The 27,730-nt window shown below is 50.0% G+C and overlaps 1 protein-coding gene across 3 annotated transcripts in view; it reads left to right on the top strand.

Annotated features, from left to right (window-relative positions):
- RBL1 (RB transcriptional corepressor like 1) overlaps nucleotides 1–27,730 on the top strand; it is a 1,112,731-nt gene that overhangs the window by 931,250 nt on the left and 153,751 nt on the right. The gene's annotated exons all lie outside the window — the stretch shown is intronic.

Here is a 27,730-nt window from a genome sequence, read left to right as displayed (position 1 = left end):
GGCAGTGGGGAAAGTGAATAGCGTTAAAGAAGCAGGCGTAGAGCAGGATAAAGGGAAAGGGATTCCCTTTGTGATTGCTTGGCTGCATCAAGGAATTAGGAGGGTCAATTCTGAGGTCACGGAAGGAGAAGAAATATTTGTGGACAGAGTCCATCCTGGGCATATAGCCATAGGGTTTGATCAGTGCCCCCAAAACGGATGCGATAAGCAAGGTAGGTAAAGCAAAAGGCTTTGTTACTCCAAAAGTCAGGTCCGGTTCAAAACGACCTCAAAATGGTGGGAGGTCCCATAGATGTCTGTGGAGGGAAGGCAGCAAAAAAATGTATCCCAACTTGTGCGCCATTAGAAGGCAGCAGTACATTCCCCAGAATATATAAACACAGGAAAAATTCCAGCTAAAATAGCATTACCTCCACTAACACTTTCCAATTACAAAGAGGTATTCTACCACCAATGTTCATAACATGTCAGGAATCAGAATAAAACATAAGAATGACAAGGTAATATATTTAAGTTAAAAAGTCCCATGCCCCAGATTGAGCATTTAAAATTAAACTCACTCGTCAATGACTAAAGTAACATAATCGTCACCACCATCCAGTTGGGAGCCAAAAGGCAAACTAAAAAATAAATATATTCGGTGTTTTGGCTTAAAAAAACAAGTTGGCCCAGTGATCTTTAGATCTAACGATTTAAGAAACCAGGTGGAAAGTGCTCATAAATGGACCAGTCCTGCATCATCGTAAGATGCAGACCGAGTAATCTGCTACATTTCCTGACTTGTATTAATCTACTGGACATGTAAACCTCCAAGAAGGGATAGCTATGATTATCAATTGTTTTATCAGTTTCTTTTTTTGTCAATTTTGAAGGCTGAAGTTTTTGGATTAATCAAATTTGTGAAAATTATGATTTTCTCCTTTTTGTTTTGTTTGCGAATCCCGCATCATACCTATTTTAGGCCAGGAGTTTTGCTGCAAAATGTGGTCCACATCATGTTCATGTTAATTATTTGTTATTTATATAGAGCTTTTACCAAAGTACTGTACATAGAACATATTTACATACGTTATCATCTCAACTGAAGTTGACACTCATTTATCTACCTTGGAAGGATGAAAGGGCGAGTTGACCTCAACAGGGTTCAAACCTGCGACCTGCAGATCACAAGCAGATAGCAACAGCAAGCACTCAACCCGCTGATCTATCCTAACCACACGTTGGAGTGACCATCTATGCATACTCACTATTGGTTGGTTAGCGAGACTAGACTGGGTAGAACTATTATGTTGATGATTATTATTTTTGTATTGAGCATGGACCTAGCTTCAAGAAGCCACAGGGCACTTTACAGATGTATGTAACAGTACTGATGCATAATGAAGCGCTTTTCAGAGGTAAGGGAGATACAGCGGAGCACAGAGAAGGGGTACAGCTGTATAAAGGGTGTCAGGGAGGAGAGGGGCAGACAGCGTCTAGCAAGTCAGGTGTCATTGGGGGAGTGGGTGATGTGATGGCCTAGGTGTTGAGGAGGAGACTCCTTCAAGTGGTGCGTCTTGAGTTATTTTCCGAATTTAAGGAGCGAGTCTGATGCTGACCTGGGGAGGATCTGTAGTCTTGGGGCATAGGCCGAGAAGGCTTGTTTTCTGGTCCTTTCCTTTTTGCAGCAGCAGCTTCCAATTCTGCACATGTCCTGGCTTCTGGTGGTGTGCTGTCCACCAGAGATGGTGTGTTTCTCCGCAAGGTACCTGGGTGACTTGAGGGCGACTGCCTTATAGATGATGCTGCAGTTGAATTTTATTGTTTTAATGGATTGTGTCCTTCCACGCTGTTAGGCAGAATCCTGTGTAGTTCCCTTAGTGAACACTGCAAAAAGATTAAGACTACAGGAGTAAGCAGTAAACCCAATTGGTAGCAGTCTGCACCACCCAGATTTACCTGGTAGCTGTGGCTGAGCAGTCAGACTTCTCTCAAGAAGAGTAAGGCAGTATATCGAGTTTACACAATAGGGCTAAAAACACAGTAGTGCAAACAAACACTGACCAGAGCTTTGTATATAATTATTTAAAACACACTTTAAGCAATATACTAGCACTCTAAATCAAAAGCAAGTTAAAACACAGTCCGGTAAAGTATACACACCTCCCTTAATAACTATTAGACAAGTCAGAATTAAAACACCACGATTTGTTAAACAGATGTGAGCGCATAGCCTGATGGCACTCCAATAGTTCAGTTAAAGGGAGAGAAAAAGACAGAGCATAGAAATAAAACAGGTCCCAACACTTAAGAGTTCTCAGCAAGGGAATAACTGCAGTATAGACTGTAGAGCCAAGGTTCATAGGCCAGGCCCACTTTAAAGGGGGCAAAGCGAAATGTGCCCAGGGTCACACGGTTTAAAATGCACTACAAGTCTTTGCAGAATGTTCAAAAGAGGTTGGGGTGATTCAAGAAGGAAAAGTTAGGTCTGGGGCCAACCCAGTTGGCAAGCCAAGGATTTAAGGGTCACCTTGGGCAAACCAAAGAAAGGGAGGCCAGGCAGGACACAGTACCTTAAACAGAGATGAAGCTCCAGCGGTGGCAGTTGTTCTTGGCAGTGATTGCAGTTCGTTGTTTCGACCAGGGAAAGAGAGGATCTCGTCGAGGAGGAAACGTGGAGTCGTTGCACTGCACAGGGATGAAACCAGCCGCAGAGTTCTTCGATAAAAGGTGTGTTCCTTTTATTCGCGGTCAAAGTGGTCAAGCTTGGCTGTCCGGCCGCTGGGGTGCTTGGCATCGGCGATTCGACCAAGAGACGTCTTTGGAAGGCGAAAAATACGAACTGGTTGGTCCCACCAGCTCAGAGGAAGAAGACTCGTCCAGCAGATCTTTTCTTGTCGTTGGGAAAGTGGTGAGTTTGTTGCAGCAGGGCTTCACCGGTGGTGTCGTCGTTGCAGATGGCTCAGCTACTTCCCTCTTCGGATTCTTAGGTCCTGTGGCGACTTCTGAAGTTCCAGTCCCAAAGGCCCTGCTTTTATGCAGAAAAACCCCCATTCAACAGCCTAGCTGTCACTCAAACATGCTAAGTGGTGAGCCGGGCGGCTTACCACTGGCCCAATCAGAATACAGTGCGACTTGAGTTGCTAAGGCAACGCAGTCCAGGGTGCCAATTCCCTTCCCAACACATCCTGTGGAACCCAGACAGAGTGGCACCATTTGGAGGGCTTCTGTGGAGAAGCCCGTCAAAAAGTGGAACAAAGGGCTCGACCTTGGTCAGAGTTACAGAGACGGGCACGAATGCCATTTGAGAAAAGAGTTCTGGTAAAAAGACCCAACCGTTAATTTCATATTAAATAAATAAACCGGCGGTATCTTTAACATTGCACCAAAAAGTGGTGCGTTTATAATCAATGGGAAAATCCCATAGGAAATATTCTGGTGGAATATTTTGCGTGGTAACCACTGCCACCAGCCAGAAACTCGACAAGGGGGGACTGGACAGTTCCCCCTTGAAAACCGACCCAGATCTAATTAACCCCTTCCAGCACTTCCACAATATGATGGTTTGTACTGGTTCTGTTCACAATTTAGGACTAGTAAAGTCAATGGTGACTTTACATGCCCTGGGAGACAGTAGTCAGTCCCAGGGTATGGAGTCTGTTTGGGGGTCACCATGACATCCCTCTGTTACTGCACTGAGGGTGCTGTGTAACACACACATAACTAGATGATACCCTATGGAGTAAAAAGAAAACCCCATAGCCCATAAGCACACAAAGAGTCAGACATGCATCAAATCATGCCTAAGAGTGGGAGGAAAAGAGTCTCACTCTTAGCAGGAGAAAAAAACAAACCCCAAAAATCCAGCAAAGCTGCTGGGGCACTCACTAGATTTGGGAAATTAGCCTTCTAAGAGAATTCTCCCTAACACACACATTCCTCATCTTTGATATTTTCTAGTTTGCAACTTCTGAAACTTTTTACAGCAGAGTGTGACATGCGTTTACTAAATGTCCCTTAGTAGCTTCCAGCCGGCTTTCGCACAGTTCAGAATCACCTCTGTGATTCGTGTTCAACTGTTTATGTTCTAATCTTCGAAGAATGCCTACTCCAAAGACTGGGTTTAAAAGGTGTACCAACTGCGGGTTGAATATATCTTATCACCGATCTGCATCGCATATGCCTTTGGTGTCTTGGAACCGGCCACAAGGTCGATGATTGCGGCTCATGCCAGTCAATGACCGATGTGGCCTTGAAGGCGAGATAGGGGAAGCTCGCCCTGGGTAGGCCCCCATCTAGGTCTACTACTGTGTCCAAGATGAGGTTGTATGACAAGGGAAGCTAGAGGGATATTTCACCGCGGCTAGCGAAGAAGTGCTCGCAACATTTGTAGCGCTCTTGGTCAAGAAGTGGTTCTCGGCACTCAGCCTCCCATAAGAAGTCGAAGAAGAGGCGTAATCGATCCAGTTCATCATCTTCGGACTCCTCACCCGATAGGAAACTGGTACGCTTCCCTGGTAAGTCGGCATCAAAATCAGAATGTTTGAGAAGGCGGCTTGTCCCGCCCTGGACCCATTGCGCCTCTCAAGGCCGACTGAGTCGGTAGAAGCTGTTGCTTGTGCGCCTTCGAGCCTCAGCAAGAAAGCAGCAAAGCTTCCTGGAGAAGCGTCGAGTCTTGAAGGTTCGAGATGCATCAAAGAATAAGCCTCTACGCTCCATTCTCGGGGGAGTTTGTGTCAAGTTCCTCGGAGCCATGTGTTTCAAAGTCGAAACAATCAACATATTTGATGTATTTGTCGAACAGTTTCAAACCCTTAGCTAAGATGGGCTTTGTCTATGAACTCAATTTTTGAGGAGGATGGGAGGTTGAAGACCTGTTGCTGCATTTGAGCAGGATGACCTTACTGACATCCTTGATAAAGGTCCTCCAACGGATCCTGTCCTACCATTCCATACGGCCCTGAAGGACAGAGTCCTGGAAAACAGGAAGAAACCGGACACTACTCCGGCTGTCAATAAGGACTTCACAAAAAAATACAGGCCTTCTGCTGTGGATCCACTGTTCTTGTCCAAGCATCCTACTCCAGAAAGTCTGGTGGTTCAGACAGCCACATCTACCACGAGAGCAGCTGCCTACCCTACAATCCCTCCAGAGAGGGCTGACAAAAGGTTTGACATCCTAGGAAAAGGGTGTTCTCAGCAAGTAGCATGGCTTTGAAGTCCATTTAATGCCATGTGTGCCTCAGCAAAGTACACATTTACTTTTGTGGGAGGTGGCTGTAATGGCCTCTGAACATATTCCTGAAGCCAAGGAAAGGGAATGTGTCCTTAACATCATAAAGGATTGCAAAGATGCTATGTGACAGTTGTTACGGTCTGGCTTGGGCTTGGCTGATTGCGTCAGTTGGGCGATGGCAGCGAGTACTGTTTCATGAAGGTTTGCTTGGCTGCGCAGATCAGGATTTGCTCCAGACATCCAGGCAAGACTCCTTCATATGCCCTTTGATGGCTCCCAACTATTTGGCTCCAAGGCCAATGAGAGCTTAGAGAAGCTACAGTTTTCAAGGCGGCAGCAAAATCGCTTAGTGCGTTGATTTGTCAACCGCAGCAGGCACACACAGCCTCTCAGAATTGGAGGGGTTGGTCCTTTCAATACTTCTCTTCAGTTGGAAGGACAAGAGGCCATTCTTTTCCAGAGGGCCAGAGGTGGTTTCCTTGGGGTGGATGAGTATGTGGTGGGTAAGCTTTCCCACTTCGCCGCAACCTCTTTGCCATCTGCAACACATAAACCTCTCTCAGGCCTTGGTCCACAGGACAGTAGTGGGGAGCAGATTGACACAGCATTTGGAAGAATGGCGAAGCATTACTTCGATACTTGGGCACTGCAAACAGTAGCCTGTGGTTACTGCCTCCGATTCATAAAAAGTCCTCTGAATCGTCCACCGAGCAGTCTTTACCTTTGGGATCCAGATCCGCTCCTCTTACAGGAGATGCTCACCCTTTTAGAGAAAGGTGCATTAGGAAGGGTAGGTGTAGCGGAGAGGAATCAGGGATGCTACTCCTCGTACTTTCTAATTCACAAAAAGGACGTAGGTACTGCAACCCATTTTGGACCGGAGATGCTTGAACAGGTTCCTCCCTTCATCTCCAGGATTGGATGTTGTCACTCGATCTTCAAAATGCTTACTTCCATGTGCCTCTACATTACGAGCACAGTAAGTACCTGAGGTTCACCGTTGGCCTTTCTCATTTTCAGTTTTGGGTTCTGCCATTCAGGCTCACGAGGGTCTTCACCAAATTTATGGCGATAGCGGCAAGTCTAAGGAGGGGGTGATTCACTTCTACCCCTACCTGGAAGATTGACTGATCACAGCTCGTTCTCCCAAACAAGTTTTGGAACATCTCAGCATCACCTGCTGCTCCCTCCACAATCTGGGCTTCACTCTGAATTTCAAGAAGTCCCACGTGATACCTTCCCAAAGGTTTCAATTTATTGGAGTGGTCCTTGATGTTTCCTTGGGGAAAGCTGTGCCACCCAAGGTGAGGGCTCCACATGTAGATGGTGATGACATTTCAGAATGCCCAACCTCTACCGGCCTTTGATTTTCTGAGGTTGCTCGGTCTCCTGGCATCCTGAATTTTCCTGGTGAGAGGCCCGCCTGAGGATGAGATCCCTTCAGTGGGCCCTCCGATCCCAATGGTCACAGTTCTCAGGCAGGATGACAGACCTTCTTCAGGTGCCAAGCAAGGTCGCACAGGATCTCCCATGGTGGTCCTGCAAGAAGAATGTGAAGAAGGGAGAACCCTTTTGACAACCTTGACCGGAGATTACAGTAGTTAATGAGGCCTCCCTAACAGGTTGGGGAGCTCATACAAACAATCTGACTGTCAGCGGTCGTAGGTCTCCCTCGGAACCAGACTACACATCAACCGTTTAGAGCTGAGGGCAATCTGACTGACACTGATGGCCTTTCTGCCCTCTGTGCTGGGAAATAACCTCCTGATAATGACAGACAACCCAGTGGCCATGCATTACCTCAACAAGAGAGGGGGAGTAGGGTCATACCACTGTGCAGAGACACAAGGCAGCTCTGGGTTTGGGTTATGTAAGACAGACTTTCTATCGGCCCTTCACCTAGCCGGAGAGGAGAATGCGGTGGCAGACTCTCTGAGCAGGCATAGCAGTCTCCCACGAGTGGGAGTTGGCTCAGGAAGTCCTTCTAGAGATCTTTGCCATTTGGGAACCCCTTAAGTGGATCTGTTTGAGTCCAGTATCAACAGGGAGTTCAACCTGTTCTGCTCCAGGGAATTTCCTCAGAGGAGCTGTGGGGGGCGTGTTTTTAAAATAAGAACTGTGTTCTGGCGAACACTTAACGATGGATAACGCCATCCGATATCCCTTCGCAGTGGGATATCGGATGGCGTTATCCATTGTTAAGGGTTCTTATTTTAAAATTCCCATTGTTCTTCAGTTTCTGAAGGGGCTGACAAACCTTTTTCCACCTGTTCCATTTATTGTCCCAGTTTGGGATCTTAATTTAGTTTTAAAATTCTTGATAGAAGCTCCACATAAGCCTCTCATTCGTGTCCTTTGAGGATGTTGACAATCGATTCGGCTCGCAGGGTAAGCGAGTTTCAGGCTTTGCCTAGTAAACCACTATTTACTACCTTTTTATAAGAAGGTGATTTTGATGGTTCATCCCTCATTTCTGCCTACTGCTTTCTGAATATCACCAAGCACAAAAGATCGTACTACCTACCTTTTATCCGCTTCCTCAGCCTTCCAAGGATGAAGAGAAGAGGCTACACCGTATGGACCCTAAAAGGGCGTTGTTTTTTCATCAACAGGTTTGCTAAGATCAAACGGGACGACCAGCTCTTTGTTGGATTAACTGGTCATACGCTGTGTCAGGCTGTTAAGAAACAGACCCTTTCCTGATGGATTATCTTATGTATCACCAAATGCCACAACTTGGCGGTCAAGGATGTCCCTGCTGGTTTGAGGGCACATTTCACCAGAGGTGTGGCTACTTCTTCAGCTCTCCAGAGAGTGGTACCAATGCAGGACATTTGCAGTGCTGCAACTTGGTCCTCACTGCATGCCTATAACAAGCATTACTGTCTGGATTCTCTATTGGGTCAGAAGGCAAAGTTTGGAAAACCTGTTGTACACTTCAAAAATAAAAAATAAAGTCTATCAAAGATGAAGAAACGTGGGAGGACATAGTCCATTAGAAGAACAAATTACTTACCACAGGTAATTTTCTTTCTGATGGATGGTTCCTCCGACGTATTCCTCATCGCCCTCCCAGCCTACCCCTCTATCTTTGGGCAAACTTATATTGTTTTCAAACGTCCTCTCTTTCAATGTCTGTGTTTTTGGTGAGCTTCGAGACAACGTTTTGCGTAAAGGGAGGGGGGAAAACATGAACTAAGGCAACGGGTGCGGTGCACGCTATTTATATCTGTGTCGACGTCCTGGTTGAGAGCGAAATGGATGGCGCCGAGGGACATTTTAGTTGATGCATGGTGCACTCTGCTGTAAAGTTTCCGAAGCTGTTAGCAGGATATCGGATATATCAAAGTTTAGGAACATCCATCAGAAAGAAAATTACCAGGGGTAAGTAATGTGTTCCTCTCTAGATCTCTGGTTTAGTAGAAATTACCTATGAAAAAAACCCTCACACTATGAAGTCCATTGTGGCAGCTGATACTGAGTCGCTGCCAGTGTACAAGGTAATTACTATCTCTGCGACATATCCTGAGTGAGTCAAACATTGCAGGACACATCTTGTATATGCTGATGCAGGCAAGCGACCCAATTTGCGTAACTTTTGAAAGGTAGACTGTGGAAGAAGTTTATTTCTTAAGGAAATCTTCTTTTGATGGTGTTGGGCTTCAACTTGCTTTAACCTCAATTACTGCATACATGTAAGCAACACATGCAAGCAACTAGAGTCTGGCTCTTGCATTGCATGGCAAATTCAAATATATTTAAAATGTACACAATTGATATACATTCATCATCATTCAAGTATATTTCAGAAAAGTGTTCCTTAAAATGAACATACAATAAAATGACTTTGAAGCATAAATTACATCACACAGATTGAGCACAGAATTATGTCAATATATCATATTTCAATAAGAATTCATTCGGAGTGTAAAGCCATAAAACATTTCCTGGGTTTTGAAGCGTGGCGAAGATGACGAACCAAAGCCCAGCCTGTTGTTGGTGAATTTGTTCTCAATAAATATAAAGCCAGGCAACATTGTCTGAATCCTGCATCCCTCAAAATATATTCATAAAAGGGAAAATGTTTCAATGGCTAGAACATTTCTGTAATTAATTGGATTGGATGTTTTTCTAAGGTTTTTATACAAAGTGTTGAAGCATTTGGGCTCTTTTTGCTCCTCCCCTGTGTTGACCTATGAGGTCACTCAGAGTTCCCCTCCTTTGACCTCTTCTATTCGATGTCAAGTTATATTGCACTCTTCCATCTGGAGCTGCATTGTTTCATGGTCTACTGCTAGACCTAGGATGTGCTGCTGAGTCTTTAAATATTTACATAAGCTGACGCTGATCCCCCCCCCCACGCCTACCCCTTACCCCGCTTGCCTCTTGGCCAAACAGCGCCTTTATCAACCCTCAAGAACCGTTCGCTCCCCTTGATCATGATCTTGTGTTTTGTGTGTGTGTGTGTGTGTATATTTATATTATTTTTTTCAGAAAAAAAACTTTAAAACCCTTGACATTCAGTGAAAAGAACTTTACCTGAAGTGACTTTAATGTTCTGATTTAATGCTCCAAACCCTCAGAAATTTGGCAAGTGTTGTAAGCTGCGCCACTTTAATTGGGTCCCCCATTGTGCAGCCCCTAAACACACTGAAGGCATCACATATTACATGTCGGATGCCTACAGTGAAGAACTCGTATGGGAAATCCGGTAGGACTCCACCCATGACATCCTCAATATGTCATTTATAACGTGCCTATATACAAGTGTTTCTAGGCGTGACGAGGGAAGGAAGACAGAGGGAGGACAAGACAAACAGTCTCACTAGGCCTTGTTTCATTCAGATCATGCAAGTGCGACAACGCAAAGTGCAGGGGGAAGAAACAAAGGGGAAGTCCCAGGGAGAGCGAAGGGGGAACTGCAACCATGGCAGCATTGCTCAGAGTAAGTGCAGCCAGCGTGGCGTAACTCTGGGTAAGTGCAGGAAGCACAGGGCTATATGGTAATGGTTACAGCCCCTATGAGCACGGTATTGCCGGAGGCAGTGCAGGGGAGACTGATCATGGAGGAGCCTGGTGCCCAGTGAGCCTCTGAGGGGAGCCAAGCAACCATTCGGTGCAGCAGATGGGTAGGTCAGCAGGGGAGTGAGAGAGAAAGCAGAGGAGAAAAGGATGGTCTTGATCTGCTTCTGGAACTTTAGGTGGTCTGGCTCAAGTCTGAGAGGGGCTCTCCACATGTGGAGAGCGATGTTGTGGAGAGAACGGACCCAAGTTGGACCTGGGTGATTTGGTCCAGAAGGAAGGAGGACAACCACTTCAGGGCCTGATCTGTGATGCCCAGATTCTCAGTCTATTGATCAGGGTGGCATGATTGACCATGTCAAAAGCAGAGGAAAGGTCAAGGAGGATGAGGACCGAAGGAAGGCTGGAATCGAGATTAGTGCGCAGATGATCATCAGGTGTTCAGGAGAACAGTTTCCGTGCCCCCGGCTGCTCTGAAGCCAGACTGATGGTCATGGAGACAACCAACAGATTCAGTGTGGAGAGTATGCTGGTAGATGACCAGCTTTTCCAGGAGTTTGCCTAGGAAAGAAGTGATAGAGATCGTGTGATAGTTTGCCAGATAGGTGTACCAGCAGAAGGCTTTTTTTAGGAGGGGGTGCATAATGGAGTGCATGTGCAGAGCGAGGAAAGATACAGTGGGCAAAAGAGTGATTTGCATAAATCGGCCAAGGCTGGAGCGAGGGAGTCAATGTGGTCCTTGATGGTTCTGGAAGAGCACGGGAACCTGTTTGGACGACACTTTCATAGATCAGACTTGTCTAGAAACATTGTCAGGTGTTGTTGGAGAGAAGAAGGAGAAAGGAGGAGGAGAGGGAGAGGTGGCCAGAGTGGGGCCGCGAGAGGTAGAGGAAGAGGAGCGAGAGGACCGGATGTCCTGAGTTTTAGCGGTGAAGTGAGAAGCCAGAAGCGTACAGAGGGCCTGAGAGGGACCAGGAGAGGTAGAGACTGCAGAAGGATTGGCCAGCTCCTTGCAGATTTTAAAGAGTTTGCCCGTGTTGTTAGAGAACATAGAGATGCATGCATGGATATGGGCTCTCTTCTTGGACAGGACCGAGTCTGTATTGCCTTTGGAGCAGTGTTAGGCAGAATCCTGTGCAGTTCCCTTGGGGAACACTGCAAGAAGATTAAGACTACAGGAGTAAGCAGTAAACCCAATTGGTAGCAGTCTGCACCACCCAGATTTACCTGGTAGCTGTGGCTGAGCAGTCCGACTTCTCTCAAGATGAGTAGGGCAGTATGCAGAGGATACACAATAGGGCTAAAAACACAGTAGAGCAAGCAAACACTGACCAGAGCTTGGTATCAAAAGTATATAATTATTTATTTAAAACACACTTTAGTAAATACACTAAGCACTATAAATCAAAGCAAGTTCAAACACAATCAGAAAAAGTATACACACCTCCCTTAATAATTAGACAAATCTAGGTCAAAACACCAGGATTTGTAAAAACAGATGTGAGCGTGTAACTTAGATGGCACTCCCCAACAATTAGTTAAAGGGAGAGAAAAAGGCAGGTCATGAAAATAAAACAGTTCCCAACACTTTTCTAAGACCACAGCAAGTTAGTGAAGGCAGAGTCTACTGTAGAGCCAAAGTTCATAGGCCAGGCCCACTTTAAATGGAGCAAGGCGAAATTTGCCAAAGATTTTTTGAAACGGGATCCCTTACCCTTTCTCTAAATCGTGCGCACTTCTGAGCGTACCAGTCGCCGTAGGCGAGTAGCTTTCCGGAGCAGGCGTACCGTGTGTCTCCCCTTTCGACCAGAGATTTTCGTGCCAGAGGGGACGGAAAGGATGTACCAGGAGATGTAATCACGCAATCAGGGTCACCACTGAAGGCGAGCGTCCCCAAATAGCACGACCCTCCCCGCAATGAGAGGCATTAATGGATTCTCCCACGAATGGGAATAAGGCTAGGACCAAGTGCGGGTGAGCTCAGGGGAAGCTTTATCTAAGTCAAATAGGGCATGCAAAGAACTCTGCAAATTCCGAGAGCGCTCTGTTTGACAATTGCAAAGACAGGCGTTTATATTTACAAAAAGTGTCATAGGCACCTATACACTATAGGGGGCACATGTACATGGGGATTGGGTGGCGTCGACTAACTATATGTGCAGCTGTGATGCGTTGCTTTGTGGTTGGTGGACACTGCCAACGTGGGGTGGGCAGGTCAGCTGGGCTCATTCGGGAGGCGATGTCCGGTCAGGCGTGATCAGTGTCATTGATGGACGTCTTCCTTGGCTTTCTGCCCTAAGGGCCAGGCACACCCCATTCATTCAATGCTGCAATGTCAGTTACCCTGTAAATCCTACAATAGGTTATTCTACAGGTTAATACAACACAGGAGGAATGCACATTAGGTGGGGTACTGTGGCGATACATCAGTACAGGGTTGCTGATATCCTGTTGACTAGGTATCATAGGCCATGGGGTCGGGTCTCAGGGAACGGGGTAAGCTGTCCGAGCTTTGGGTCTCGTTAGAAGTCATGACGGATGCTTTTACACAATGTTGGTGCAATATTAGGTGTCTTGTTTTACAAGCGTCATTAATCTGGGGTGAAATGGTGGGTCGTGGGACCTATGAGGGTGCGCCTCTGGTTATGGCCGGATTTTGCTGCTGGGCTGTAAATAATTCAGGTGGCTGTTTGTGGCCATGTGAGCTGCGGGGGAATCATGAATGCCTGAAACGGCTCCAGCCGAATTGGGGGAGGTGAGGCGGTGTCGCTCGGACCTTTGCTTTCTCTGGCAGGCTTCAATGGGAAGGGAGGGGAGGTGGCCTTGGATATGCCCACAATGATAGTCTTCTCGCGAGCTGCAAATTGTATTGAAAATGAAGGGATTCGCATAATGTAAAATGGCTAAAGGGTTACACGTCCACAGTCTCTACATCAGTGCACAGTCATTTCAGAACACGTTAACTACATCAACAGTTCTATTAGTCTCTACAGGGTAAGTATTTGTAAAATTAACAGCGGTAACATATTGTAAACACGATACGTGAGGTAGCATTAGGGTTGGTGGAGCACGCAGGAGCAACAGACCAATACTGTTGACGGCAGTAATACACGTTAAATTCGTTCATTCACATTTGATGGTATTCTATGTATCTCATTACAAGAGTTCACAATACTGTCTTGGTGTCACTCTTTTTACATTATCCCTGGAGAAGCACATGGTAGGAGGCCAGGGGCTCAGAGTCTGTGCACATACTGTGGGGGGTGGGGTGGGGGGGTTGCAGAAGGGATATCATTGTAATGCAATGTATGTATGTGTGTATATATATATATATATATAATGTGTATATATAGAGCCGTTTCTTGGTGTGGGATTAAGGCTTTTGTTTCATCGAGGGCGGTTCAGTTATTTTCCAAGCCAGCCCCGCTGCCCGGGTCACGCTGAGGATAATGAGGCACTGCGGAAGGTGAAAGATACAGTGTTTATTCTAACACTAGCTCATGTCCGACTGCTCGTGGGAACGGGCTTTCAACGGATCTGCCAAGGAGCAAGGGCAACAGGGTAGGCGAGGATTCTCTGGAGGTGGGGGCTGTGCTGCAGCGCACATGGAGTCTTGTTTTAAGATGGCGTTCTGGTTTTCAAAATGGTTCCCTGGGCCTAGCCTAATACAGTACGTTAGGTCAATGTGTCAGCCAGTGGTCCACCCACCACCTGGGCCCTGGTGGCAGGGGGGCCCCTGACGAGTCATGGACATCACAAGGAGGGGACTGCAGGGGAGGGGGGTCTCTTTGACCTGTCCTCCCATACAAGTAAAAAGACCCCATATCCCATAAGCACACAATAAGTCAAAGACATACCTCAAATCATGCCTAAGAGTGGGAGGAAAAGAGTCTCGCTCTTAGCAGGAGAAAATAAAACAAACCCCAAAAATCCAGCAAAGCTGCTGGGGGACTCACTAGGTTTGGGAAATTAGCCTTATAAGAGAATTCTCCCTAACAAGCAGGCGGCAGGCCAGTTTGTCAGAGGATGCGCCTGAAGCCCTCCACTTCCTTTCAGCCACCCTGTACTTGTGTTTCTGGCGGAAAAGTCGGAATCATACCAAGAGTTGCACTTGGAGGTAGGCTTCAGACAGATTCGTATGACAGCGGCAAGGACGTCCAGAGGTTGGAGATAGAAAGATGCAGGTGTTCAAGAGTGTGAGTCGCTGCAGGAGTAGGAGCAGAGATAGTGAGCCAAAGACATCCACTGACGCACTCTTCATGGGCTGAATGACCGAGAAGGTAGGTGGTGGTGCTGGGGGTGGGCTTAGCCAGATGGACAGAGCGTTTCAGGGGAGTGGAGAGCAGAAACTGGTCAGTCCAAGAGAAAGGAGTGGTGAGAGGGGGATGTCTGAGGAGATGAGAACATCCAAGGTGTGCCTGGCAGAGTGGGTCGGAACAGAGGGTAAAATGGAAAAAGAGAGACTGTTGCAGAGGTTGCAGAAGAGCCCAGAGAAGGCATTAGAAGCATCCAGGTGGGTGTTGAGATCTATGAGATGTTGAGAGGTAGAGGCAAGGAGAGAAGAGGTCAGCCCACTCCGAGAGGAAGAGGGCAACCTGGCCAGCTGGCCTGTAGATGGTGGCCACAGTCAGAGGCCAGGAGAGAGAGAGAGAGAGAGCCTGCAGACCAGGCATTCAAAGGAGGAGTAGGCCTGCATAGGAATGACCGAAGCAGGATTCCACTCCAGAAAGACTAGCGCTACTCCACCTCTGGATCGGTTGGTTCTGGGCTCGGAGAGGATCTTCCAGCCATCCGGGAGGAGAGTGTCAAAACTTGTAACAGAACTTGTCGTGAACCATGTCTCGTGGCAGCGAGGAGATGCAGGTGAAGTTCTTCAAGGAGGTGGCAGATGTCAGAGGAGTCTGTGACAGAAGAGCGAGAGTTGAACGATTTCTGCACTCCTGACCATACCTACCTTGTTGCTAGCAGCAGGTTGGCGGCTGCCGGTTTCTTGATTCCCCAGCAGACAGCAACTGGGGCTGTTTCTGGAAGCTGTCCTTTGCCTCGGGGTCGTTTGCCACAGGGGCTGCAGTGGGCTGTTTTAAGAACCTGAATAAGTGGGGCGCTATGCTAACCAGATACTGGGGAGGAGCAGGAGGCGGGGAGAGCAGAGGGGGAGCTAGAGCAGGAAGGTAGCGAGGGAAAGCAAATAAGACACTGAGCTGCGCTGCATAGATATTCAAAATTCTGTATTCAAATGCCCAATTCACAAAGCAATCAGCAAGACGCACAGGACAGTCACCCGGCCAGCAACGGCGTCAAATGCCGAACCGTGGGTCGCAGGGATGAGCTACACTCAAGAGTGTGCCAGAGGATCAGGGCGCTGTGCCAATCAGACACTGTAGAAGAGAGGAGGGGGAGCAGGAAGGGAATGAGGAAAAGCAAATACAAGCCTTACTGGTAAGACTAGCCACTGGGAAAACGTGGACTGTATTTAAAGATATGCCAGAGGTGCAATACACCCTGTCTTTTTTGAAGGTACAGAAACATTTGCCAAGCATTGTAAATAATGGTGCTTCATCTAAACTTTTCTGACTGAATTTCAAGGGGTTTGCTTTGCTTTGCTATAAGTCCCACCACCTGTAATTCTGCCTTGATATGATATATGATATGATATGGCATTTGTAACACGCCTATACACAAGTGTTTCAAGGCGCGACGAGGCGCGGGGGGGGAACAAGGGGAAGACAGACAACGATCCTACTAGGCCAGGTGTCATTCAGATCGCGCAAGTGCAGGGGTGGGGGGAAGGGAAAAGTGCAAGGGGAAGGGGAAGGGGGGGGGAGGGAAAAGTGCAAGGGGAAGGGGGGGGAGTGCAGTACAAGGTAAGTAGCGTAAAAAAAATAAAAATAATAAATAAGGCCAGCTGGTGGCAAGTGCCTTGTATCTGATAACATAACTGATGTCCTATAATTCATCAATAACTGTTCTTCAGCTTGGCAACATAGGGTTTATCAAGTATTTCATTTTTTTGTATGTTCACTGGATAAGAATGGGTTACTAGTGGTCTAACGTGACAAGGAAGAAGCAGTTGGTGGTAGTGGGCTACTGTGATGAGGAAGCGTGACATGGTGGTTTGGGGAGGCTGTGACGAGGAAGAGTGTGTTGGTGGTGATGGGGGTCTGTGACGAGGAACAATGTGATAGTGGAGAACTGTGACGAGGAAGAGTGACGTGGTGTGAGTGGGGTACTGTAGCGAGGAAGAGTGACGTGGTGGGGACATTGATATGGGAATAGTGAAAGAGTGATTGTTGGGGGCGTTGTGATGAGGAAGAGTGACATGGTGTTTGTGGGGTACTGTGGCGAAGAGTGATGTGGTGGTAGTGAGGGCTGTGATGTGGAAATGTGAGATGGTGGTAGTGGAGGACTATGGCAAGGAATAGTGATCTGCTAGTGGTGGACTGACGAGGAGGAATGGCCGGGCAGTTGGGGACTGACAAGGAAGGGGGATGTGGGGGGATGTAGGGAAGAGTACTATTCAGAACTGGGACGAGGAAAAGGAATGTAGGGGTTCAGGTAGGAATACTAATTGGGTACTGAGACGAAGAGGCAGGTGCAATAATGAAGAATTCTCCAGCATTGGATCTTTCATAGGTTCAGATGCTTGAATATTCCCCGTCGTCAGACTGGGAATCCTCGGTGATAAATTTAATAATATTTTTTTTTTTTTTTTTAAATATATATACATTGCTACCTAGCAGTGCATGTACATAGCCCATTATGGCCTATGAGCCATTTCATTGTGTAGTCTATCCACCTCACTTTGGTCCTTTATGGCCCCAGCCAATGAGGTGGCAGGGCCCAAGCTCCGCCCCCGGCAGCCATCTTCAGATTTTTCACCGCAGTCTAACAGACACAGGGAATCCTCAAGCTCTCTGAGCTTTTTCAAATTCTTTCTACTTTTGTGTGGAATATATTTGGAAAAATATATTCCATTATCCTTGGAGACAAAACTTGTTGTTTTCCTCTCAAAATCGTCGACTGAACTTCTCTTCAGAAATGGAGGCACCTCAGGCTGTCAAGAAGCCTTCCCTGTTCAGGGACTGCACGAGGTGTAAGAAGAAATTGGTTTACTACAAAGACCCCCACAAGCATTGCATTTATTGTCTGTACCCGCATGACATTAAAAAATGCGAGATTTGTAGAACTTTTTCCACCAAGACCCTTCATGACAGGCATAGAAGACTCCTTTCATACCTGGAATCCAGGGATCAATCTTCGGACGAAGAGTCTGTCAGAACAGCTCCTGTCCAATCCAGCACTCCATCTGAGAGACAAACTTCAAAGAGAAGGGCCTCTTCAGTGGAAAGGAGTTCCTCTCCCAAATCCAAAAAGAGGAAGCTGGAATTGATACCCTTTCTGCCTCCAGTTGACTTACCAAGCCAGAAAAAGTCAGCAAAATCTGCCTCCAGAGGTAAGGAGGAGTTTGCGAAAAACGGGGGGGGCAGTCGTCGGCGGGTAAACCGTCCACGAATGAAGGGAAAGGTAAAGGCCCGTCATCGGCCATACCGTCGACGAAACAATCATCGACGACGCTTAAGACATCGTCGACAATTAGATCATCGTCATCGGACATGTCGACCACGAAGCAATCGTCGACGAGCAAGAAACACCACTCGTCCACGAAGCATTCATCCATGACGCAGTCGTCCACGGAACATACTCCACATTTGTCAACGAAGCCCTCGTCGACGGGAAAATGTCAGTCGTCGACGAAGCCCTCGTCGACGGGAAAATCTCAGTCGTCGACGGGAAAATCTCAGTCGGCAGCGAAGCCCTCGTCGACGGGAAAATCTCAGTCGTCGACGAAGATAGCATCGTCCATAACACCTTCAGAGGCACCACAAATTTCGGCAGTTACGGAGGAATTACTGCCGTCCACATTTGAAACTCCTGTCATTGAAAGCAATATCATTGAGAAGAATACTGAGACTGAACCACTTTTACAGCAATTTTCACCTTTGGGGCACATGGCAGAACTGCCAGGTGTAATTCTTCAGGAAGAATTCTCTGATGCGGAAGTGGTGGAAGATTCCATCGGTCCCTTACCGAAACAATACAGCCCTCCTTGGCACCCGTCCACAGGAGAATCCGAATATCCTCATGACCCGATACTCATGTTATCCGTGCAGAGGATTGTAGAAGAATTTTACAAACGGCAAAGGGAGAAGCAAATCCCGATTAATCCCTTAGAAGCAGGAATTATTCCTAGAGAGTCATCTCCGATTTCAGGCGCATCTGGTTGCTCTCCTCACAGGAGTAGACCGCAAAAACGGATGAGATCACCTGCTCGGAGACCGAGGAGCAGCACCCACAGTGCTTCACCTACAAGAGTCCCGTCACCACAGTCATCGCACAGACCGCGATCTCCGGACGTGGATCCTACGATGGTACCGTCCACCATCTCGGTATCAGACTGGCAGGAGGATCCTTTTGGAGAATTCTCGGAACCAGAAGAAGGAGAAATAACACAGGAGCCAGACGCACCCAGTGAGTGGGATGACTACGTAGTCGAGAAGCCCAGGAGGAGAGACTCGCCGGGCAAGGCCTCACCGCCGGATGATCTCGTCTCTTTCCACACCATTATAGGTAAAGCCGCAGAATTGTTTAAAATTCAGGTTTCTTCGGAGGAAAGGCAATCAGTGCTCTATGAGCACAGGGACAAACGAAGGAGGACAGTGACCACAATTCCTCTCCTCGATACCATCTGGGATCCCGGATCCAAGATCCTATCCACGCCCTTATCGACTCCGGCGTTGGTGTCCAGGCCAGAAAAGAAATATAAAGCTCCGGATTCGGCTCCGCTTTGTTTGAGGGGTCATACGAAACCAGACTCGGTTGTTACAGTGGCGGCCAGAAAGAAACTCGCCAACCCCTCCTCACCGTTGTCGGCACCACCGGATAAGGACGGACGTAAACTGGAAGCCATGGGCAGGAAAGTATCATCTTCTGCATCCCTTACAATCAGAGCGGGCAATGCGCTGGCCATGACCGCAAGGTTCGATCGCAAGCTTTGGCTCCGCATGTCTAACTTGGCGAAGCAATTACCACCGGAGCTCCAGGAGGAGGCAAAATCAATAATCGTGGATGGTGAAGCAACATCGGATCACATGATCGACGCAGCGGTTGATGTGGCCGAATCAGGCTTCAGGCAGATGGCGCACGGCACAGTGCTCAGAAGGCAGGCCTGGATGAAGGCTACTAACTTTAGACCTGAAGTCCAGGCGCAGATATTAGACATGCCGTTTGATGTCCAAGATCTCTTTGGAAAAAAGATAGACGACCATTTGAAGGCAATCAAGACAGACACGGACACAGCCAGAGCCATCAGTTCTTTAAAGGACAAAAGTAAGGACCATCGGTCTTTTCGTCCCTTTAGAGGTTCATCTTCCAAGTTCAGAGGATACGGTCGTTCCTCCTATGGTCAAAAAGCACAAGGCGACACGTACCAAGACAATAAATATCAGTCATCCAACAGATACGCCCATAGAGGCAGACGTGGCTCCGCCCAAGGGAAGTCACAAGGCAAGCAAAACTGACGACCAATTTTCTCCCCCCCTTCACCACACCCCGGTGGGGGGAAGGGTGAGCCAGTTATTCCAGCGCTGGCAGTCAATTACATCGGACAGATGGGTGTTGCAGGTGATCCGAAGGGGTCACACCTTAGAATTTCTGGACCAACCTCCTTCTCTGCCTCCAACATCTCGCAGAGTGCATATGCTAAGACAGATCATGTCCGAAGTGCAAAAACTGCTCCAGAAGGCAGCAGTAGAACCAGTACCTTATTCTCAGAGGGGAAAAGGTTTCTACTCCCGATTCTTCCTCGTCAAAAAGAAAAACGGTCAATGGAGACCCATCTTGGACCTGAGGGCACTCAACAAATTCATCAAGCGCATAACATTCAAGATGGTAGCTTTACAAGGGGTGCTACCTTGGTTAAACAAGCACGACTTGTTGGCCACTTTAGACTTGGAGGATGCATACTTCCATATTCCGATCCATCCAGCGCACAGACAGTTCCTCAGGTTCACAGTGGGAGAGCTCCACTTTCAGTTTCAAGTGCTCCCGTTCGGGCTAAAATCGGCTCCGAGAGTTTTCACAAAATGCTTCTCCATCCGTTTCCCAATGATTTTGGCAAGGACCTTGACATCGATGTTTAGTAGGGATATAGGGCGATATGAGGAACATTCAGTGGGGTCTTTACCTTCCTTGGGAAGGACGACAATTATGGCCTCCATCATGGAGTCCGGGAGGGTCCCCCCCTCTAATACTGCATTGAAAACTTTTACTAAGTGTGGGGCCAGAGTAGAGCGGTACCGTTTATAGAAGGACACTGTGAAGCCATCTTCCCCGGGGGAGGTCCCCGCCTTCATCTCACTAATAGCGTTACCCACCTCCTCCTCGGTCACCAGCCCCTCCAGTCCCTCGGCCATCTCCCCGGACAGGGCCGGTATCCGGACCGAGTTGAGAAACCCCTCTATCTCCTCGTCCCGCCCGTCATATTCCGAGGTATAGAGTTTTTCATAATATCTCCGGAAGGCCTCTCCTATGTGGGGAGTGTCATGGCCCGTGGTCCCCTCCTGGCTCCTCACTGCCTTTACCATTCTTTCCCTCTGGACCTCCCTCAGTTTCCAGGCTAGGATTCTGTCCGCTTTGTCCCCCTTTTCGTAATACTTCTGCTTGACCAGTTGGAGAATCCGCTCCGTTTTGTGTAGGAGGAGGTCTCGCAGCTGGAGCCGATAATCGGTTAGCGATTCGAGCCGACCTTGATCCAAGGGGGCCGCTCGGGGCCCCACCGGTTGGAGTTGGGCAATTTTCCCCCTCAGGGCTTTCTCCTGGGCTTCCCTCACTCTTTTGGCCTGAGCGCTCATTTTAATGAGAAAGCCCCTTATTGTGGCCTTGAAGGCGTCCCATAGGGTGTGTGGGCCCACCTCGCCATTGTCATTAAATTCAAAGAATTCCGTAATAGCCTCTAGCACCTCCTGGGCACGGACCTCATCTCTCAGCAGGGAATCGTTACATCTCCATCTCCCTCTGCGGTCGCTTAGCCAGCCTCTTGCAATGGTGGTTCGAACCAGGTCGTGGTCCGACCAGGGGACGGGGTCGACCTTGTGGCCCGAGACGTATGAGTGCAGGGACTCGTCCACCAGGATGTAGTCAATTCTAGAAAAGGACGAGTGGGTGGACGAATAATATGTGTAGGAAGGTGTACCCGTTCCGGGGGAGGGGAGTGTGTCCACCAAGCCCAGCTCTGTGTTAACCTTCCGGAAGGACCGGGCCATGTGGACATCCGTGGGCCTGGAGAGCTGAGGGCCAACACGCCTTCTGTCTGAGTCGGGGTCGATTACCATGTTGAAATCGCCTCCCACTACCAACCCCCCCCCGGACAAAGAGCTTGAGTTTCTCCGCCACTCGCTCCCAAAACTGGGCCTGGCCCTCATTTGGACCGTAAATCCCCGCCAGGGTGAGCGGGGAGCCCTGCAGGGATCCTCGCACCAGCAGGTATCGGCCTTCCGGGTCCTTCACTATTTCCTCTTTTACAAAGCCCACGTTTCTCCCCAGTAGGATGGCCACCCCCCTCTTCTTGGCCCTGTGGGACGCACAGAACACCTCTCCTATACCTCCCCCCCCTCATCGTGGGTTCCTTCCCTCTTGCCCAGTGAGTCTCTTGCAGGAAGAGGATATCAAGACCAGCCCTTCTGAATTCTCTAGAGACCAGGGACCTCTTCGTGGGGGTGTTCAGGCCCCGTACATTGAGAGTGCCCACCCCCAGGGCCGGCAGACCCTCAGCCGTCATCTAGCGGCTCCACTCTCCGTGTCGGCTCACCTACACCACCCTTGTTTGGATACTCCCATGGTTGAATCCTTTGCACCCCCCCCCCTCCCCACCCCTTCCGGAGGGCCTGTAACTATTCCCCAACTGCCCCCCGGACCCCCCACAAACTGAAACCCCCCAACTCCCGCGTTGACCCCCTCCCCGGCGTCCAGCCAAATTGTCCCGCCATATCTGGCTTTTGGCCGAACCACCAGCCCGCTCCCCTGGCCGGGCCGATCATTTTGGAAGCTGTTCCTCCTGAGCCCCCCGGGCCCCCCAGGGCCCCACCCCTTTAATACATCCCGTATACTTGCTGTTCGTCGGGGCGTAGGAATCGGTACAACCACATGCACCGAACTGTGCTGTCCCAACCTGTGTGCAGCGATCCCTTTCCTAGTCATCCGGGTCTCTCCTCTCCCCGTCTTTAGCCGGTGATGGCGTATTCATTTTTCTGAACTTTCGTGCGCCGGTTCGCCTCCTCCTTTCCCCCGACGGGCCGGGTCCACTAGGTCCTGCCCTCTCCGGCCCCGACGGGCCCCTCCGGTCATTCGTGTCCGTCGCATATTCCAGCAGGGCTCCCCGGATGTCCTCTTCCGTGACCAGGGTAGTTCTTTGGCCCATGTATTCGAAAGTCAGGGAGAAGGGGTAGCCCCATCTGTATCGCACTCCCTTCTCCTTGAGTAACTGCGTGAGCGGGCGGCACATTCTCCGCTTGGCTAGCGTGTAGGCGGAAAGGTCTTGGAATATTGAGACCTGGGCATTGTTGTAGGTGATATTTCTGGCCTTCCTGGCTTCCTCCAGCACCTTCGTTTTTTCCGAATAGTAGTGGAACCGGACCAGTATCGACCGGGGGCCCCCCGGTCTGCCCCCCGCCCTATGCACCCTGTCGAACGTAGGTTCTGTGGTCATCTCTTCGGCGAATAGGAGGGTGATGATGTCCCGCACTGCTCTGATGACGTCCCTCTCTGTCTCTCCTTCCAACTCCGGCACCCCGAAGATTCTGAGGTTATTCCTTCTCTCCCTATTCTCAAAATCGTCCATCTGTCGGGCTCTCTCCTCTTCTCTCTTTTCCAGGGCCTCCAGCCTCACCTTAAATTGTATGTCTTGGGTCACTGATGAGGATTGATTGGTCTCAACCTGGAGTAGTCTGTCCTCGACCTTTTCCACCCTCTGGTCCATTTTCTCGAGTTTCTGGGCTATGTCAGAGCGCATGTCCCTGATTTCTTGTAGGATCGAGGCGAAGCCCCTCTCCATAGCTGACGGGGGGGGGGCCGCATCCTCCGACTGGGCCATGGTTCTTTTGAGGCCCAAACCGTTGTTGCCCCTATTGGCTTCTTGAAAGCGGTACCCCTGCAAAGTCTCTCTCCAACTCATCCGGTGTATGACCCGAGGGCAGGGGGTCCGCCTTTTGCGCCCCCTTCGGGGGGGGGAGGGGAGGCCTCCTTGGCACGGGCCGCAGGCGCTTCCGTGAGATGGGCCCCGCACCTCGGGGAGAAAGCTTCACCTCACTGAGGGCGGGCACACGCCCCACCGTCGCCCGGCGGGGGCCTCACACCCTATATCGAGGTCACTGTGGCCAGCCGGGGCCCGTCCTTGCTTTTTTAAAAAAAAATTTTAATTTTATTTTTTCCCCCTCCGGGGGGGGGGGGGGGTCGTGGAAGTGGCCGCCCCCGCGGGACCCGATCCTTGGGACCCTCGACGGGGGGGATTGCAGCTCCTGTCCCCCTGTCCCCCTTACACTTAGGACTGATCCCCACAGTGGGGGGGGATCCTTCCGGGCGGGCACTCGCCCCACCGTCCCTCAGCGGGGGCCACTCACCCGGGTAGCAGCTTGAGGCAGGAGGGGGGCTGGTGCTCGAGCGCGCCCCCTCACCTTCGATCCCCGGCTCGAATCCACGGACTCCCCCTGGGGGCCCGCTCCCGCCGCCCGCGGATCCACGGCCTCGGCGGGGGAGGAGGGGCCCGTCCTCCGCAGCGGCCGGGCCCGAAGGCGCGAGAGGGACTCCGGCGCACCCCGACGGGGGTTCGCTCTGGGACCGCGTCGTCCCGTCTCCGCTCCCCGTTCCCAGCGCTGGTCTCCGGCTCCAGTCGGGGCTGGCTTGGACTCCGCCCGCCCCTCGCCGCGTGTCGTCCGGAGATACGCCGGAAGGCTGCGCTGCCCTGCTGGTTCTGCGGCGGGGCGGGCCGCGTATCTCGCCTTCCCGCGGCTCACGCGGGACTCGATCTCGGGCCCCCCGGGGTCTGCCGACTCCGTTCTTTCGCTGCGGGGGTGCCCGGGGGGTCAGCCGGCAGGAAAATGCAGGTGGGGCTCCGGGGGGGTCTCAGGGGGGGGCTCAATACCCTCTGACAGACCGGATCCGGCGGGAGCGATGCGATCAGGCAGCCATTGCCTGTGCGCCCCCTGGTGGCCTCCCTCAAGGGCAAGTTTAGGCAGATGGAGGAGGACCCCCTCTTGCTGTCGGCACACCCTCAGTCACACTCCTCAGTGATCGCCGCAGTTTCGCTCTACTCCAAGCCACAATCGTCTTTGGCTACATAAGCTGCTGCACTCCTGGGTAAGGAGAAGATCATCCTTGAAGCATACGGGAAGAACTTTTACTCAAAAGCTTCCCTTCATCTTCAGTCTAATGTGGACGATCTGCTCGCCGCTGTCAACCAGAGGCTTTGCCGGGAAATCGCTGAATTCCTTCTGGAACTTCTGTACGCTTTAAGGCGGGGCTGGCAGAGGCCAAAAATGTAGTGCAAGACATTATGGAGTCCACAGTGGTGAACATTGACTCCTCAGGCCATGCTATTTGCATCGCTTCGAACATGAGAAGGACGGCCTGGGTACGGGCGACCAAGTTGGCGACCTGTTCCATTCCACTACGGATGAGGAATTGGATAAGAACAACAGGTCTGACTGCTAAATCCTTATCCATCCTCACTAAGGCCACTCCTGAAGCATACAGCCAGACGTACCAGCGGTCAGACAATAGTCGGTCTTTCGGTGGGTTCCAGGGCTTCTAGGAGCGACTGTCCAGGCAATTGGACAGGTCTCTGAGCCAACACCAGCGCAAACACAAGACCGCGCACAAGGTTTTTTTTAAGCCTCCCTCCTCAGCTGGAAAAAAGGCATGACACAACCTTCTGGGTCCATGTGTCTCCGGTGGGGGACAGGCTTTCCCTTCACTCCCAATGCTGGCGCATGAGGTTCGCGGACCCCTGGATCCTCTCATTAGTGTCTACAGGCCTACCTATCCCCCCTTCCCCTCTCTCTTCCCCAACGCTCCTACAGATTTGGACAGCAACTCTGTTGGCAGAAATGTGCTCGCTCGTAGAGAGTCAGGCAGTGGTAGAAGTCCCAGCCTTCCAGCAGGGTCTGGGCTTCTAGTCACAGATTTTTGCCATACCTAATAACCAGGCGGGCATGAGAGTTGTGTTGGACCTTTCCACCTTGAACCTTTTCCTTCCTCTTCAAAAGTTCAAGGTGGTTACCCCAGCGCTTATAGCGGAGACACTGTGCATGGAAGACTGGATGTGCTCCCTGGATCTGAACGATGCATACCTACACGTCCTGATCTGGCAGCCCCATCAGTCCTTTCTGAGGTTCAGGATCATGAGTTTTCATTTCCAATACAAGGTACTACCCTTTGGCCTCAATTCAGCCCCCAGGGTCTTTATAAGACTGATGAATGTGGTGGCAGCCCTACTCGGGACCCAAGGTCACCACGTCTATCCATACCTAAACGACTGGCTCGTCAGGGCAGGCCTGCAATCCGTCAGACACCTTTTCGTCCCACAGGAACCTCTGCGAGGGGCAAGTCCTTTCGCTTCTACTCCGCATTCGGAAGAGGTAGAGGACGACCGGCTCAAAGGGGACAAAGAAGAACTACCCGAGGTGGACGAGGTAGATATTCAAAAGCCACAGCAACAGCAGGTGCCTCTTTACCATCGGCATCTGCATCAGCCGCCCCAAAACCACTCTGAGGACTTCCCTCACAGGACACCTGTAGGAGGCAGGTTAACTCAACATCTGGCGGTATGGCAGGCTATCACGTCAGATGCTTGGGCATTGGAAACAGTTGCCCAAGGTTACTGCCTACCTTTCCTACGTATACCTCAGAGTCATCCACCGGGGATCAGCTCTCAGAAAGCTCCAGATCCGCTCCTCTTGCAGGAAATTTAGACCTGCTAGAGAAAGGTGCCATAGAACCGGTACCTGTAGCGGAGAAGAACAAGGGCTGGTACTCCCCTTACTTTCTCATTCCGAAGAAAGACAGAGGACTGAGACCCATCTTGGACTTGCGAGAATTGAACAAATTCCTCAGGAAAGACAAATGCAAGATGGTCACTCTTTCTCAGATCCTCCAGGCCCTTCAGTTCCAGGACTGGCTGGTATCTCTGGACCTTCAGGACGCTTATTTCCATGTGCCTATCCATCTCGAACACAGGAAATACCTGAGGTTCGCAATTGGCAACTCTCACTATCAATTTCGATTGCTGGCATTTGGGCTGACCTCCGCCCCGAGGGTCTTCACCAAGTTAATGTCGGTAGTGGCGGCAAGTCTAAGGAGGGAAGGGATTCACGTCTACCCCTACCTGGACGATTGGTTGATCAGGGCTGTTTCTTCGGAACAAGCTCAGATCCAGCTAAATCATGTGTGCCACTTCCTTCACAGACTGGGCTTCTCCCTCAATTTAAAGAAGTCACAAATGATACCATCGCAGAGACTCCAGTTCATAGGAGCGATCCTGGACACTTCCCTGGGAAAAGCCTCGCCACCAGAGGTGAGGGCTCAAGATATTCTACAGATGGTTACCAAGTTCCAACATGCCCAACGTCTCCCAGCCTTCGACTTTTTGAGGTTGCTAGGCCTCATGGCATCCTGCATTTTCCTAGTGCCAGAGGCTCGCCTGAGAATGAGATCCCTCCAGTGGGCACTGAGGACTCAGTGGTCACAATTCTCAGGGAGAATGACAGATCTTCTTCAGGTTCCCGACAGAGTAGCTCGAGACCTTCAATAGTGGGCCTGTCAGGAGAACATTCTGAAAGGAGAACAGTTTTGGCAACCCTGGCCGGAGATAACAGTAGTCACGGATGCCTCACTCAAGGGGTGGGGAGCCCACGCCAACGACTTGACCATCAGCGGTCGTTGGTCTCCATCGGAGTACAGACTACATATCAACCTGTTAGAGCTGAGAGCCATCAGACTTGCGCTGAAGGCGTTCCTGCCAGCTGTACAAGGGAAGAATGTCCTGATAATGACGGACAACACGGTGGCCATGCATTACCTCAACAAAAGAGGAGGCGTAGGATCACTACCCCTGTGCAGAGAGGCGATGCAGCTCTGGTTTTGGGCAATCCAAGAAGGAATCTTTCTATCGGCAGTTTACCTAGCCGGAGAGCAGAATTTGACAGCGGACGCTCTGAGCAGGCAGAGCACAGTCTCCCACGAGTGGGAGCTAGCTCTGGAAGTCCTTCAAGAGATCTTCGCCCTTTGGGGAACCCCTCAGGTAGATCTGTTCGCCGCCAGCCTCAACAGGAAATGCGACCTGTTCTGCTCAAGGGAATTTCCCCCGAGAGGAGCTCTGGGAGACGCATTTATAGTGGACTGGGAGTTTCCGCTTCTGTACGCGTTCCCACCGGTCCCTGTCAT

This window comes from Ambystoma mexicanum, chromosome 3p (assembly GCF_040938575.1).
Source record: "Ambystoma mexicanum isolate Mex_15411 chromosome 3p, UKY_AmexF1_1, whole genome shotgun sequence".
NCBI lineage: Eukaryota > Metazoa > Chordata > Amphibia > Caudata > Ambystomatidae > Ambystoma > Ambystoma mexicanum.
The sequence above is the reverse complement of the archived record's forward strand: the minus strand, read 5'-3'. Positions and strand labels throughout refer to the sequence as shown.